Below are 15,084 nucleotides of genomic sequence, written 5' to 3' on the forward strand. Positions count from 1 at the left end.
CCGGGCCAGGAGGACAAAGCCACAGAAGAAATATGGTGGGTGTTCTTGGAGGTCCAACTGGGTCGGATGGGTTAGATAGGCCCTCCTGTACTAGTATTCATTTTCAGTTTTTAAAAATATCCTCAAGGAATAATTCATGGCCTGAAAATCGTATAAAACTAGAAGACCTTCCTCAGAGATATCAGATTCCTGCCCAACCCCAACCCTCTCCCATTCCAAGGAAGCAACACTTTTCTAGCACTTTTACTGATATGTTCATTAATTCTACTTTCTAAGTAAGACACATCTACTGCTCTCTGATCACTCATTTTATTTATTTTTTGTTAACATACAATATATTATCTGTTTCAGGGGTACAGGTCTGTACCCTCACACAATTCACAGTGCTCCCCATAGCACATGCCCTCCCCGGTGTCCGTCACCAGCCACCCCCTCCCCTCCAGCAACCCTCAGTTTGTTTCCTGAGATTAAGAGTCCCTTACGGTTTTTTTTCTCCCCTTCCCTGGTCCCATCTTGGTTCATTTTCCCTCCCCACCTTGACCTCCCCGCCCTGCCCCTCAAACTCCTCATATCAGAGTGGTCATTCATTTTACAACACAATGTACTTACTTAAAATTTGGATCGGCAAGGATCTAGTTCTTTCCCTCAGTTGATCTCTTCTGGAGATTTCTTGCAGATTTCCAATATATCACAAACTTCATTAAACCCATGTTCAGTGTCCTTATTACTATAATTATTTATTTATAATGATCACTGCTGAGCTCGAAGGTATACAGTGACCACTTTTCCCCCTCCCATGTAATAACAACATCCTATTTCCCCATATTTAATCATTGCTTTTCCATGGGCTTGGTTCTCTGCCACGCCCCTCAGGTATGTCTCTCAAAACAATCTGACAATCTCTCCATTTTCATTCGTCTTCCGGGGATGGCCCTTCTGGAGACCCCTCAGGCTCCATTCAGAACAGATTTCTCCACAGACTTTCCACAGGGCTGTCCTTAGGGACTTAACCTTGGCCGTGCTGGAAATCCTTCAGCTTTCTCTCGTGTTAAAGACCTTCTTATCCATAGCCGAACGACGAGAATCTGGCTGCCTGTCGAATTCTAGGTTAGATATCCTTTTCTATGCTGCTTCTGAAGGCGCAATTCCATTGTCCTCAAGTCACCGATGTTCACGTTTGAAGCTGGATGCCTTTGTTTATTCTTGGTCCTTTGATTTGCTTTCTGGAAGCTTTTAACAATATTCCTTTTATTCCCTTTGTGCTGAATTCTCATGATCATTTGCCTCACATGTCCTTCCAGTCTGGAAGTGTTTCTACATTGTTTCTTTGATCATTTCCTCTGCACTTTTTCCTTTGCTCTGTCTTTCTTGACCTTGAATATTCTGTCTGGTTCCAACTGATTATCTCGTTTTCTTATATTTCGTTTCTTATTTTCCAACTCTTCATCTATATTTTTAATCTCCAAGAGCTCATTCTTGATTCTCTAAAGATTTCTTTTCAGATCATTGTTACATCGTTTCAAGGGTACCTTATCTTGTCATCTCAGGGATGATATCAAGTATAGTCATTTTGAAGTTCACTTCTGCTTCCTGCATTTTCTCCCCAATTCTTTATTTTTCAAGTTTTCTCTTTTGTGTATAGGAAACCTTCCCTACAAGTCTATTGATCCTTGACCATCTGTTCATATTTTAGGAGACACTGAAGAGCAAATTGGAATTTCTGCAAGCACAAATGAGGCTTTTCCACTGATTGACTTTACTATTGAGTGCCCAGCTGATACTTTTGTTAGAAACTTCCCTTACCTCCAACTTGGTATTTGTATAATCTTTTCTCCAAGGAAATTCAATTTCTCTGGAGAAAGTGCTTCTATTCTGCTGTGTGGAGCATGTATGCCTAGCTACTAGCATCCTGAAGATCGTGGAGAGATAATGATTGGATTTTTTTAGAGAGGTTTACTTAATTCTCCAGATGCCCTCCTCTGTAACAGACACTTCCAGTCCTGGAGCATCTCCAACTCAGTTTCTCCTGAGAATATGGTTCTCCTGTCCTGCCGTGTGGGAAGCGCGATTCTCTCCCAGCACGGTGTAGGGAGGGGGGTGCTCTTAAGGCACCTGGTGGCTTCAAATTACAAGTCTTCCTGGGGTTCATTAGAAAGAATTGGCTTTGCCTCTGTAGGTCTTTCTCTCTTGACCCTCACAGGTGTCCCCTTCTCTAAGAATAGAGACTTCATGTCTACCTCCTTCACACCGCTGTCTGTTGTGATCATAGAACTGTGTATCTTTATGCTTCCTGTAGCATTATCCACTGCCCCACACATACACACAATTGTGTAGGGACAAGTTATTTAAGCATTTGGCTGAGATATGAGTTACATCGTCAATACCCACACTTTTAATTAGTTCATAAACAAGGCAAGATTTGAGCGGGGAAGAGAAATTTGAGTTTGGAGACATTTTGCAAAGATGTGTGTCCATAAACTTTAATAGGTTTGCGAATGCTGTGTAATCATTAAGCCCCATCAGAAATACTGAGGGGAGAAATCCAAGTTGGGAATCTCTCCCCATGTTTATGTCACTTTTCTTGATTAGAGCAAAATTAAAAGGAAGGACGGCTGGCTATCAAATCTGTAAGTCCCATGATGACTTAAGACATTTACTGGATGGATGAAAAGGATGGAGGCTTTTATGTGGGCTGTGGGGTCTGTTGTGTCTTTACAATGGGGTTTGGACCATCTTTAAGGGCACCTTAAGTGGGCGATGGCTGCAGAAACAGATGGAAAAGAGTGACGGTTGGTTGATGGATCAACAAAATGGAAACCTGCTCCATCAGCCATCAGGCACTAATAATCGATGTAATTTATCTGAATTCGATCAGTGGTTTTATTATGAAACATGGATGGAGAGAGTGAAATCCCCCCACCCTCCAGCTCCTGTCCCAAAGGCTTTTTGTGTTGACTTAGGCAGGAAATGGCATGCCCATGTTTTATAGAAAAAAAAAATTAAAAGAGAGTTAAAGAAAGCCTCAGTATTTAAACACTCATTTTAGCTTAAATGTCTAATTAAGATTGTGCTGTCTTGATGATTTAACAGATCCAAAAGCAGTGTTTTCTTACTGCTGCTGATCACAGTTCAAGGCCTGCTAGCCAAGCGTGAAGTTTTGTTAATGAGAAGTATAAGCTTATAGTCAGGCCTCTGGATACTGCTATTAAAATGTACCTAATCATGTTCTTTAAGCAGAATTAGATAATCACAATGAACTGACTTTTTCACTCAGACGATGAACCTTTCCATTTGATAGATTGTTCCTAAGTAATTTAACTTGGGAGTTCATTGATACAAAATATCACTGTCACCCAACTTTACAATAAAAAATAAACTCTAAGCATTAAATATTTTTCCCTTTGGAATTGACTCTTTGCAAATTGAGGGTTTTTCCCATTCCGCAATAGACTTTTATGGCCTCTGAGGCACTAACTATATAATCTTCCAGTGAAATGCAGCCTAGGCAGCTCTGTAGCTTACAAAGCTGACTGGGCGGTTTGCCATTTTTGGTCCTCCTTCAGTCTATCCTGGTTCTCATGGGGGAGTTCACCTGCCCCCTCCTTTACTGTATGAACGATGCCCTCATGTTATACTTGAGTCAGAAGTGAGGACGTGTGAAGAGATGAGAGAAAACATTGCCAGCCACGGATAACAGAGAGATATGGAAAGAGACGCCAGGCCACACACAGCCATGCATCCCCAGCCCCTCAGCAGGACAAGAGCCTGCAGGAATCTGGAAAACAACCCAGACCCCATATGACGGTCAGAATATGGGAATGCAGTAGAGAGAGGAAGGCAGTAATTCTGGTTCTGCCTTCAGGATCGCAGGCTGGGGTTCCGTTAAAGATACTCCCCAACACAGAGGGTATTTACTGACAGCTGATAAGCAAAGTGAGATTATAGGACCTACGATGAGATAGATGTTCAAAACATAGATACTGAGCAATATCGATTACCAATTGGAACTGTATAACAATTAGGGGGTGGCGGACAAGTACACAAAATTACTTTGAGAGTATCTATCTCTTTGCAAGAAAAGAATAAAATTTTGTCTTATGTTCCTTTCCTCAATAATCTGTGGTTTCACTGATTCACTCCACAAGCATTGATCAAAAATCTATCCCGTGTCAGCTGCTGGGCACAAATTGGGACTAGAGATGTACAAGACACAGACCCTACCTTAAAGAAATTACTGTGCGATCTGGGCAGGGAGGCATCGAACCAGATACGGTGTCAAACATTACAAAGCCAACCAACATTTTCTATAGTGCTCATTCTCTTTCAGGTCCTGTTTTGAGCACCTTATATATACACGTCATTTAATCCTACCCATAGTTTGGAAAGGAAGACATATTGAATATCCCCATTTTACAGATGAAAAAAAAATTGAGGCCAAAAGAACAAAAATGGAAGTGAAGTAGTTTACCCAAAAGTACAGGGTTTGGGCAGAATTTGGACTCAAGCCATCTGGCATGAGACTTTTTCTTTTCATCTCACACTCACTCATGTGTTAACAACACAGTCTGCTCAGGGGCTGTAGGAACTCAGAAGTGGGGCATCTAAGTCAGAGAGGAGATGTCAAGATGAGTGGGGGGACAGCGACAGTTAACCAGCACAATGTCATAGATCTAATTATAATTCACTGTCTCCTTTGTGGAGTTGGGAAGACATGCTCACTGAGACATGAAGAATCCACTAGGGGTGGGGAAGAGAAGGAAGGTTACAAGGAGGGTAATGTCCATGTCTGCAAAATAGTTGGTGAGAGAGAAGAGAGACAAAGCAAGTTAGACCTGAGCCTTAGACTCACTTGGCACAACTTTTCCAACTGAGGCTGGGGGCAGAGTATGGAGTGGCTTCCAGAGAGGCTCATTTGGCTGAACCACCAGAGTTCTAGCATCATCTGATCCATTTCTGAAGGACCTCAGCGGGAGAGAACTATGGGTCAATAGCACCACAGGATAAAAGGGACAATGAGTGTAGACTAACTCCTGAGCACCTCTGGGAAGCCTCTCTCAGTGACCCACACTCCGATCAAGGTGTCAATGTTGAAGCTGGATTCCTGCATCACATAGCTTCTCAGAGGTCATAGGGAGCCTCCAAGATCACCGAGACCCACAGGCCCTGCAGGGAGAACTTCTGTCATGCCAGGCTGAGCTGTGGCTTACCAGGAGGTAAGTATGGACAATCCTGGTGGGAACTGTGTGCTTTCGAGGGTGGGGGGCGGCTCTGTGAGAGAGTTCTGGATGGACACGGAGAAGGAGGAAAAGGCTACGGCAGAGAAGGGGGTACCCAGGGCATGCCTTGTGCACTAAATGCACGTCTAGTCCCATGGTTTGGAAATGTACGAGCATGTAAGACTTACCTCTGGGATCATCCACCATATTTATCTATACCGTGAACCCCACTCTTGGGGGCCAGAAAGGGATTCGGGTCCCTACACCCTGGCCTCGTATCTTCAGCAGCCCAATCAAACGCTCCTGCTTCCACTCTTGGGTCAGACCTTGTCCTGGGAGGCTTTCCAATTCATCCACCAAGGACGTGAGCGCCTGAAAGGGTTAAATGTGTAATTTCAGTAACAAAGTAAAATGAAAGAAGAGACCTCTTTGTACCTACAAAAGACCATTAAACTCAGGCTTCAAATTGCCTGATGCTAAATAAAGCGTTTTAATTTTCAGCCAAAGTGTATTGGGGGTGAGTCTTGAATTATCCTCTAGGGCCCTGCATTCCTCCAGTATGAGTCTCAAGACCCAGTCACTAGCGCTCAGAAGAGAAGACACTTTATATCAAGCCTCAGAGATTTCCTGGGTTGGGTTTTAGGTCACCCCGTATAATTTTTTGGCTCTGTCTCCAGAGGAACCTAAACCCCCAGGACCTGGATATCCTCTGCTTACCTGGACCTATTTTTCCTCTCATTTATTTCATCTGATTCATACTCACCTGAGTACCGTTAAAGTGCGTACCAGTGATTTTAGTGACTTACTGTTCTAGCCCAGGATCTCTGGGGGTGAGTGTGTATCCCTCACCCCAGAGCCTACGAGACATTCCACTGTTGGGTGCTAATAAAATGTGAGCTCTTTGACTGCTTTTAGTTTTAGATCAGCCTTGTTTAATGTATTTCTATGTTCATTTTAGCATGTACTTAAGACACAAATACAAGATGTATGTATACGTGTATGTAGATGACACTTGTCCCATTGTTGAGAAGGGAGATAGTTCTAAAGATCCAAAGGGTTTGCAAGATTTACTATTAGAGCCGAAAAAATGTGGCCTGATGTCTGCTGCTGCCTTGTTCACTCTGGGCCCAATCATTTCCCTTTTATCCCTCACCCTACAAATATTTGTCCAGTACCTTGAACGAGGCAAGCCCTCGCTGGGTGCTAGGGACACAGAACACCACATGAGCCCTTGCCTAGCTCACCATCTGGTGGGAGAGGCAGAAATTCAAACAAAGAAGCACAAAATGTTCAGTGTGAAAAACGAGAGTCTGTGCCTGGCCCTGGATGAGCACAGAGGGAGAGACAGCTGACGCTGAACGAAGCAAGGTCAAGAAAGCACTTACGGTAGTGACACCCCGAGGCTGAGACCCTTTCCAGCAGAAGGAGCAGGATAAAGGCGACGATGCTGGAGAGCAGGCAGCATGATGGGACAAAGCACAAGCAGACAGCAGACTTAAGTATGTGCGAATTACAGCGCTCCTGGGGCGTGGGGTGGCACGGGCTGAGGCTAGACTGGCAGGGGTGGAGCCTGGAGCCCGTCTGGATTGCCCGGGTCCACGTAAACAAGTAGGAGTGGGAGTTTACACTCTAGGTCCCTTCTACATCCACAGGCCGGCCCCATCCAGAGCACCCTGAAGCCGGTTAGAAATGCAGCATCTGAGCACGTGTGCCCGCATGTGCCGGCACCGATGACCGCTTTTAACCCTGACCCAGATCAAAATCTGCACAGGATCCCCGGGTCATTCCTTCATGTTAAGGTGGAGAAGCAGAGCGCAGAGACAGCGAATGACAGCCACAGGCTCGGGAGTGCAAGCTGATCGTCAGACACCTGCACCACCCGCCGCGGGGTCTCAGAGGAGTTTCCTAACCTTCTCCTGCCTCATCCTCCACCCTATCACATCACTCTCTCAGGGTTTCCGACCTCAGCGCTGGTGGCGAAGATGAAATGAATGATCCCCTTGAAAACAAACAAGCAAACAAAAACCCCACTGGTACAACGATCAGTGAGGGGTAAATACTTTTCTTCCTCGCTCAGATATCCGGAGGTCTTCTCTCCGCTTGGTGCCTGCAGGACACCTGCACTGTTCTGCCTCTTCAAAGCACAGAGACCAGTGGAAGATTCCGAGCCTGGTAAGTGGTCGAGGCAAAGCGGTTCAGCGCCCAGCCCGCACTGAGAGGAGGTATGACTCGTTGCTAAGAGCAATTTGCAAATTTTTGCACAGCCGTGGTGAAATGGTGCATGAGGGAATTCACAAGCTTTTGGATCGGCACCATGGGCATATTATTAGCCCCATTTTCCTGATGAGGAAATTGAGTCTCTAGAGAGGAAATGCACTGCCTGCGGTTATGTGCTTTATCAACAACAGACCTAGGATTCTGCCACATGGGTCTTACCTCAATGCTTACAGTCTTTGCAACAAGCTGATCCGTCTGTCTTAGGAGAGAAGAGGACACCCCGCTCCCCCACCAAAAAATCTAGTTACTAATTGCTGATAATATCATCATAGGACATATGTTTTTTAAGATTTATTTATGTATTTTAGAGCAAGTGAGAGTGTGAGGCAGGGAGAGCCAGACGGGAGGAGAGGGAGAATCCCAAGCAGAGTCCCCACTCAGCCCTGAGCCCCACACCAGGCTCCATCCCAGGACGCCGACATCATGACCTGAGTGGGAAATCAAGAGTCTGCTGCCCAACTGACTGAGCCACCCAGGCACCCCAGGACGCATGTTTTTAATTAAAAAAAAAAATTTCTGGGGTGCCTGGGTGGCTCAGTGGGTTAGAGTCTCTGCCTTCGGCTCGGGTCATGATCTCAGGGTCCTGGGATCGAGCCCCGCATCGGGCTCTCTGCTCAGCAGGGAGCCTGCTTCCTCCTCTCTCTCTGCCTGCCTCTGCCTACTTGTGATCTCTCTGTCAAATAAATAAATAAAATCTTTAAAAAAAAAATAAGTTGTAGGATATCCTGTCCCTTTGCCCCCAAATACAACAGTGTGTGTATTTCCTAGGAGCAAGGACATTGGCTTGCATACGCCCAGTAGAGTAATCAAAATCAGGAAATTTAACCTTGATGATGTAATACTACTGTATAATCAATAAATATTACTCAAATGTTGCTTTTGCCCATTAATATCTCATGCAACAATTATGTTCTACTCTGCCATTAATAACTACAATAAATGTCATATATCATATTTATCTCATTGTAGATATTACACATGCCTTTGTAGAGCTCTTCAACAATACAAAAAATTGATTAAAAAATAGTCAGGCACCTGGCTGGCTCAGTTGGGAAAGCATGTGACCCATGATCTCAGGATCATGAGTTCAAGCCCCACTTTGGGTGTGGAGCCTACTTAAAAAATACATACATACCTACCTACATACATAAAAATAAAAGTAAAAATAAAATAGCGGTCGCAATCATGTATGGCCTTCCAGAAATTTTTATGGGCATGTACTCGTAAATGTATTTGCAGATTTGAAATCACATTTTTACAACTTTATCTTTCTCAAACCACATTATATCCTGAGTATTGGGATCACAAGTACTTTACTAAGTTACTGAAATCTCTGTGAGTAAGATGGTTGGTGAATTCGCAGTATTTCACCTCATATTTCTTGTGTTCCTTCTATTGTTTGACATGAATTTCTATCAATTTTTCCCAGCCACGTAGCACTGTAATGGACATCTTTGTACACATTATATGCTGTATATTACCATAAATTCCATAACACTCAGTCACGGTTAAAAAGGAGCCTCTCTTTCAACTCCTTTAAGTCCAAAAAAAATCTTTAATGTCTTAAAGCTTAGATGTCACATAAAACCTATTGAAATAAACTCCATACACGACCATCCAGTTAGGACTTAAATAAAAATACACACAATGGCTAACAGCTAATTTGACTGTTCTTCCCTTTCTTCCAAACATTGTTCCAGGAACTCAAGAATAAAGCCACCACGGAGGAACTAGGGTTGCAAATTCAACTCCGTGTATAACTTTCAATTGGCCTCACTTACTATCACAATCTGTGAGAGGCCTCCTGTCCCTTACCAATGAGACCAGCTCTGTTTCCTCCTGACTGCATACCCGGTATCGCCTTGCACAGACTTGGAGTTGCCTGATTCTTTCCCGGGGTTCTTGGTTACGAGCAGCAGACACCAACACTGCGTGACTTCAACACCACGTGACTTCAGCAGCAAAGAGAGTGACTTGGGGCATCAAGCTTGGAAGACAGGAGGTGAGAACACACATTGTCAAGATCACGACACAACCCGGCAGTCTGATTAGAGTGACGTTGTGTCTCCACTGCTGGACATCTGCCACTGACGCCCAGAGAAATCTGTCATTTTCCTGTGTATTTATACACACCACGCCTTCAAGATTTAAAGTGCTGGCCTGTATATCATCTGATTGTCCTAGTTTGAAGCATGTCCCATACTCTACCTTCTGGAATGTGAGAGAAGGAATACCTGCCTCCTTTCATTTTCAGAGCAAGGAAAACCCTAACAGGAGGAACTTTGGAACTGAATAGCCAGAGATGAAGCAGAGGCTTCCTCATATAATACCTAGATAGCCTTTATCCTTCTACTTCTTATTATGCCTCCATTAAAAATGGTTCCACTTAGTAATTGTAACTGTGTCTCACGTGTTCAAAATATAGCCACACCTGCTCTGTAACCCCACAAGAGGAGAGGAGCCAGGGTCTCACTGGTTACAACAGCCAACTTCGATGTGGGAGAGTTGATGTCAAATGGTTCTCTCCAGGCAAGACCGTCACCATTGGTCACTGAAACACTCGGAATGTTCATCACTTTCAGAAAACAAATGAAGTTGGAATATGATAATTTGCTTCATTTTGGGTGAATCTAAAGCCTCATCAGTCCTAAGATCCCAGAATCCTAGATGATCTCGTATAGGCAAGAGGGGTGAAGAGCCCACAAGATTTTGGCCATCCTTCTCCCTCTGTGCAGCAACAATCCTCTTTGTCTTGGATAACTGGGGTCGGTCATCTTACTACAGCAAAGACTTATGGCCTTGATTGTGTCATAACTGAGTCTTTGATGGCTGCTCCACTGGTCCATCTGGCTTCTACCTCAGAGTACATGATTGGAACAAAGAACGCCACTGGATCCTCCATGACCATGCTTCTTTCACTGGAAAGTCAGTTGCTTGTCCAGGAGCCAATGTCTCCCAGTGGAGAATACATTTAGGAGGCCCACAGATGTACTGGCCAAAGCACGATAGACAAGGGGAAAAAAATCAAAATCCAAAATAAGGGTGTATTTAGTGAACAGAGATTGTATCCCACCCTAGGATCAACAGAAGTCTGATAAAACCACCAGACCTGCATGGTATTGGCTGCCGTTGCCAGCTATATTGCTATATGGGACTCAGTGTTGGTCGCTGATTAACGGTGCACAGCCGTGGCAGAAGCCAGGTCAGACTGGAAGACCTCAAATCCAAGGTCTTAAGCAAGGTTCACCTGCCTGGCTACCTTTGTAAACATGTTGTTCCTAAACTCATTAAGGAAACACCAAGAAATGTGATGACTGGTATATTCCTAATTATAGAGAGTTTTTCAGTAAAGGTCTTTTGTAGGCTTTCACTGGGGATAACACCTTTTTTTTTTTTCTTTTTTTTTCACATTCTGGGTCCATTCCGGGAAAGCCATTCACTTGACTTCCCCTAAACTCCTAGACATCAATATTCTAATCTTCCCCTCGTGGGGTCCTAAATCACCTTGACAAATCATTTTCCAAATTGAATAATAAGAAATACTGCTTCATACTCTAGTCCCTAGGGAGATTTTTCTTCTCCACAGGATGTGGTATGAGGATGCATAGGCCAGGCACCAGTTCAGGTCCTAGGGAACTTGTGAGCCCACTGAAGTTCATCTCTGTGGGGGCAGCTACAGCAAAGCATCAGCTCAGCCATGTAATAGGAGGAGAGTTTTAAGAGGCAATTCAGATGAACCAGAGCTGGTTCTCAGCTCTGAAAGTCATGGTCTTTTCCTAGAACTAGGAAACTTTTCCTAGAATGGGTCTGTGCCAAAACTTCCCTTTTGGGACTTTCCAGGGGCTCCTCTCAAGATCCTTATATATGCCAAATATCTCAACCACCATTGGATCTGTTGGCTCAAAATCGTCCAGGGGCATGTCAGCTGCCTCCAAAATCCAGCAGCCCACCGAGCTGCATGTCTCTCTCTTAGTGATAGGAAGAACAAGGTGCAGTACCTTCTCTTTTATCTTAGAAGAAATCTATCCTCTACACCACTGACCATCTACAAGTATAGCAGTGTCTCAGACAGTCAATCTTCACGGGGATTATTTCTTCATTCTGCATGCATACACCTGTCCACGTATTCTAATACTTGCCACTAACAACTAAGTCGGTTAATATCCTGCCGTGTCAAAAATAGACTGGGCCAGGGTGATAGCTTTTGGAATCTCAAGATGATTTGGATCTCTAGATTGCATTATGGCAGGAAACAGGCAGGTTTTTATAGCCCCAAGATACCCAGAAATGGTAAAAGGCTGTCTTTGCTATGTAAATACATACTGCTTTTGTGTCTCTTACTAATGAGTATGAAGCATCCAACATTCCCTCCCTACATTGACAGCCACCTACCAAGGTCCAGAGCCTGGGTTCATCCGTCCGGTAAATAGAACACATCTGGCACAACAGCTGTATTTAGGGTTATCACCTTGTTAAGTATATAGAGTTCATTATCATTTGTAAAGGCCCATCTGGTTTTTTCGGAGACCAGAAGGGCTCATTGACGGGAGATGGGATCAGACCTCCCACTTCTGCATCATTCAAGGTATTTGATGGTGGTGCTAATTTCTGCAATTCTTCCAGAAATTGACTGTTGGTTCTGAGTATGTCAGAGAGGCTCCGTTGGGCTCTTCTTCTGTCCTGACCCTTCCTCACTACCTTGAGAAAATAAAATTGAGAAACCTAGCAGTTGCCAAATATGACAGTTGCTACATTTGAGAGTGATGTAGAACCACACGCAGGTTCTGTTGGCCCAATGAACCCAAACTGATTCTGGGCTCAAACCCCGATTATCTCAATAAGCTCTCTTTTTTCAAGTCTTTATTTAAATTCCATTTAACCTACAGTGTAACACGAGTTCAAGTAGTGAATTTAGTGATTCAACATCTATATCCAACACGGGGCGCTCATCCCAAGTGCCCTCCTTCATCCCCAACACCCATTTAATCCATCCCCCACCCTCAATGAATCCAACCCACCTCCCCTCTAGTGACCATCCCACTGTTTTCTATAGTTGAGTCTGGTTCTTGGTTTGCCTCTCTCTCTCCCACCCCTGCCCACCTTGTTCATTTGTTTTGTTTCTTAAATTCCACATATGAGCGAAATCACATGGTATTGGTCTTTCTCTGACTTATTTCACTTAGCATCATGCTCTCTAACTCCATCCACATTGTTGTAAATGGCAAGACTTCATTTTTTTCTGTGGCTGAGTGATCCTCCATCATATATACATAACATATCTTCTTTAACCATTTGTCGGTTGATGATCGCTTGAGCTGCTTCCTTATTTTGACTATTGTTGTTAAGGCAGCTATAAGCATCAGACTGCATGCATCCCCTTAAATGAGTATTTGTATAACCTTTGGATAAATACCCAAGTGCAATGGCTGCATCATAGGCTGGTTCTACTTTGAACCCAAGCTCTGACTCTAGCTATGGAACCAGGATGGCTTTACCAGATCCCCTGAGGTCAGCTTCACTTTGTGTCCAACAGACCTCAAAAATTCTAGGCATTCTCCTTTCCCTAGTGTCCAGTTACCTTGACACAGAGATAGATATTCATTCTAGGGAGAATTTGAGGAAATATCTCTATCTATTTACCTATCTACCTATCACCTATCTATCCGTTTATGTTTAGTGATGTTTTAGATCCTTCTGTTAAAGGCACCCAGCCTCCCCCTGTCAATCCCTCTAGATTTTGAATCAACCTGGATTTTGAAATGGTTGTGAATCTTCTCCTATTCACCAAATTGAGTTTTTCCTGATTATACAAATGAAGCAACACCCTAACCAGATTCTCATGTGCTTCACCTTAGGAATGTCACCAATAACCATCATCATAGATACCGCAGGTCAACGTACTTTATTTGTTACTTAAGCCTTCCCACCCATTATAGCAATTGTATCAACCTTGCCTCCGAGGCCACCTGTTTCTGCATTCCCATAAGCCCACCATCCCTGTTCATGCTAGGAAGTCATGTTCCCCTACCATCAACCCTGGCCTCCAGGGAGCAGTAATTATCAAGCATCTCCAAGACATTAGAGATGCTTATCCATGACTTTTGTATTGCCTTCACGAATTAAACGTTTTAGTCTTCTGCTTTTGTCAATGTTAACTCATCAGGAAGAAATTGAGGAGCACAGATTCAGACTGATGGTTCAAACAGGAGATAGATTATGAAGATGATGACCCTACCAGGAGGAACAAAAATGCTTCTGATGTTCTTACTGAGCTGGAGACAAAAAATTTGCCAGACCAGGGACCAACCCACTCAGAAAACTCTATCAGGGCCTGTCATGTACTAATCAACCATCGCCATTCTTTGAAATCCAGACATCCCTGGTATATGGCAAATCCCTACTGTTCCATGTCATTGACTGAGATGCTATTTTTTGGGATTTTTCAGAAATGATTTGCTCTTTGGTTAAATGAGAGGAACTTCAAGGACACCTATACAGCCCATTTTTCCAATTGCCAATGATAATTCTTTTGACATGAACAGATAACTATTCCAACACATAAGAATTGGAAAAATAACTTTAGTGAAGTTTTAGGAGCCCATTGTATATCTATGAGGTGGTTTTGGCTTAAAATTTGACTCTGACTGCTCAAATACAATGAGCAGTTATATCCCCAGAATTAGTACTGACTCAGAGCCACTGTTTAATAATACCCAGAAAGCCAAGACATTTATCCCTGTAAATGGTGACAAGTCCTTTGTGAAAGGCTAAGGATAAGACTTCTCTTGCTTTGGATATTAGGGAGATGGTTGAAAGCCATATGATAAATCCACTGCCAAATCCCTATGCCCTGAAGTCCTTGACATTGTACTAAGTAGTTTTTCACATCTATACCTCACTCAGAGTGGACAAATATTGAGTCGAGTTTTCAGTCAACCAACAAGAACCAAAAATTAGAAGTAAAACTAGTTTTGGAGTAGCAGATTACATCCAGAACCTCTGATGAGTTTACTCATGTCAGTAAATTCAGGATTGATCTAATATTGTGGGGTACCTTCTTAGGTCAAGCTTGCTGAGGATCCATTGGCTATATTTTTCTCGATTTTGTTTTCTTTTATAAAGTAGCAAGTTCCTGTCATTCTTTTATTATGCACTCATTCTCACAGTACCCTAGGGCATAGCAGGGGTCTGACTCCAGTTCTGGAAACTGAGAGTCGAAGGAATTAGGGAGTCATCAATAAAGGATAAACAACCTCTTCAAACACTGGGGGAGGGATCTCTTTGGCTGGTGGAGGACAATAAATGGGGTTTTAGAGTTTGCATATCTTCAGGGTCCTCTGAATCCTACCATAAATCTGTTCTAGTTTTTGGCATGTCACTCTGTCTTGATCGATGCCTCAACCTTCATATAAGAGACCTAGTGAGACATTAATTCAAATGTCACTGACATTCAGCAACCAAAGAATCTCTTTATCATATTTTTGCCTATCTCAGATCTATAAATGCAGGAGTTAAGAGTTTTTGTTTTGTTTTCTTTGTCTTGAAACCAGCTGTCATGGGGACTTTTGTCAGTCTGTCCTTGAACCAAGGA

The sequence above is a fragment of the Mustela nigripes genome, chromosome 11, assembly GCF_022355385.1.
Source record: "Mustela nigripes isolate SB6536 chromosome 11, MUSNIG.SB6536, whole genome shotgun sequence".
Classification (NCBI taxonomy): Eukaryota; Metazoa; Chordata; class Mammalia; order Carnivora; family Mustelidae; genus Mustela; species Mustela nigripes.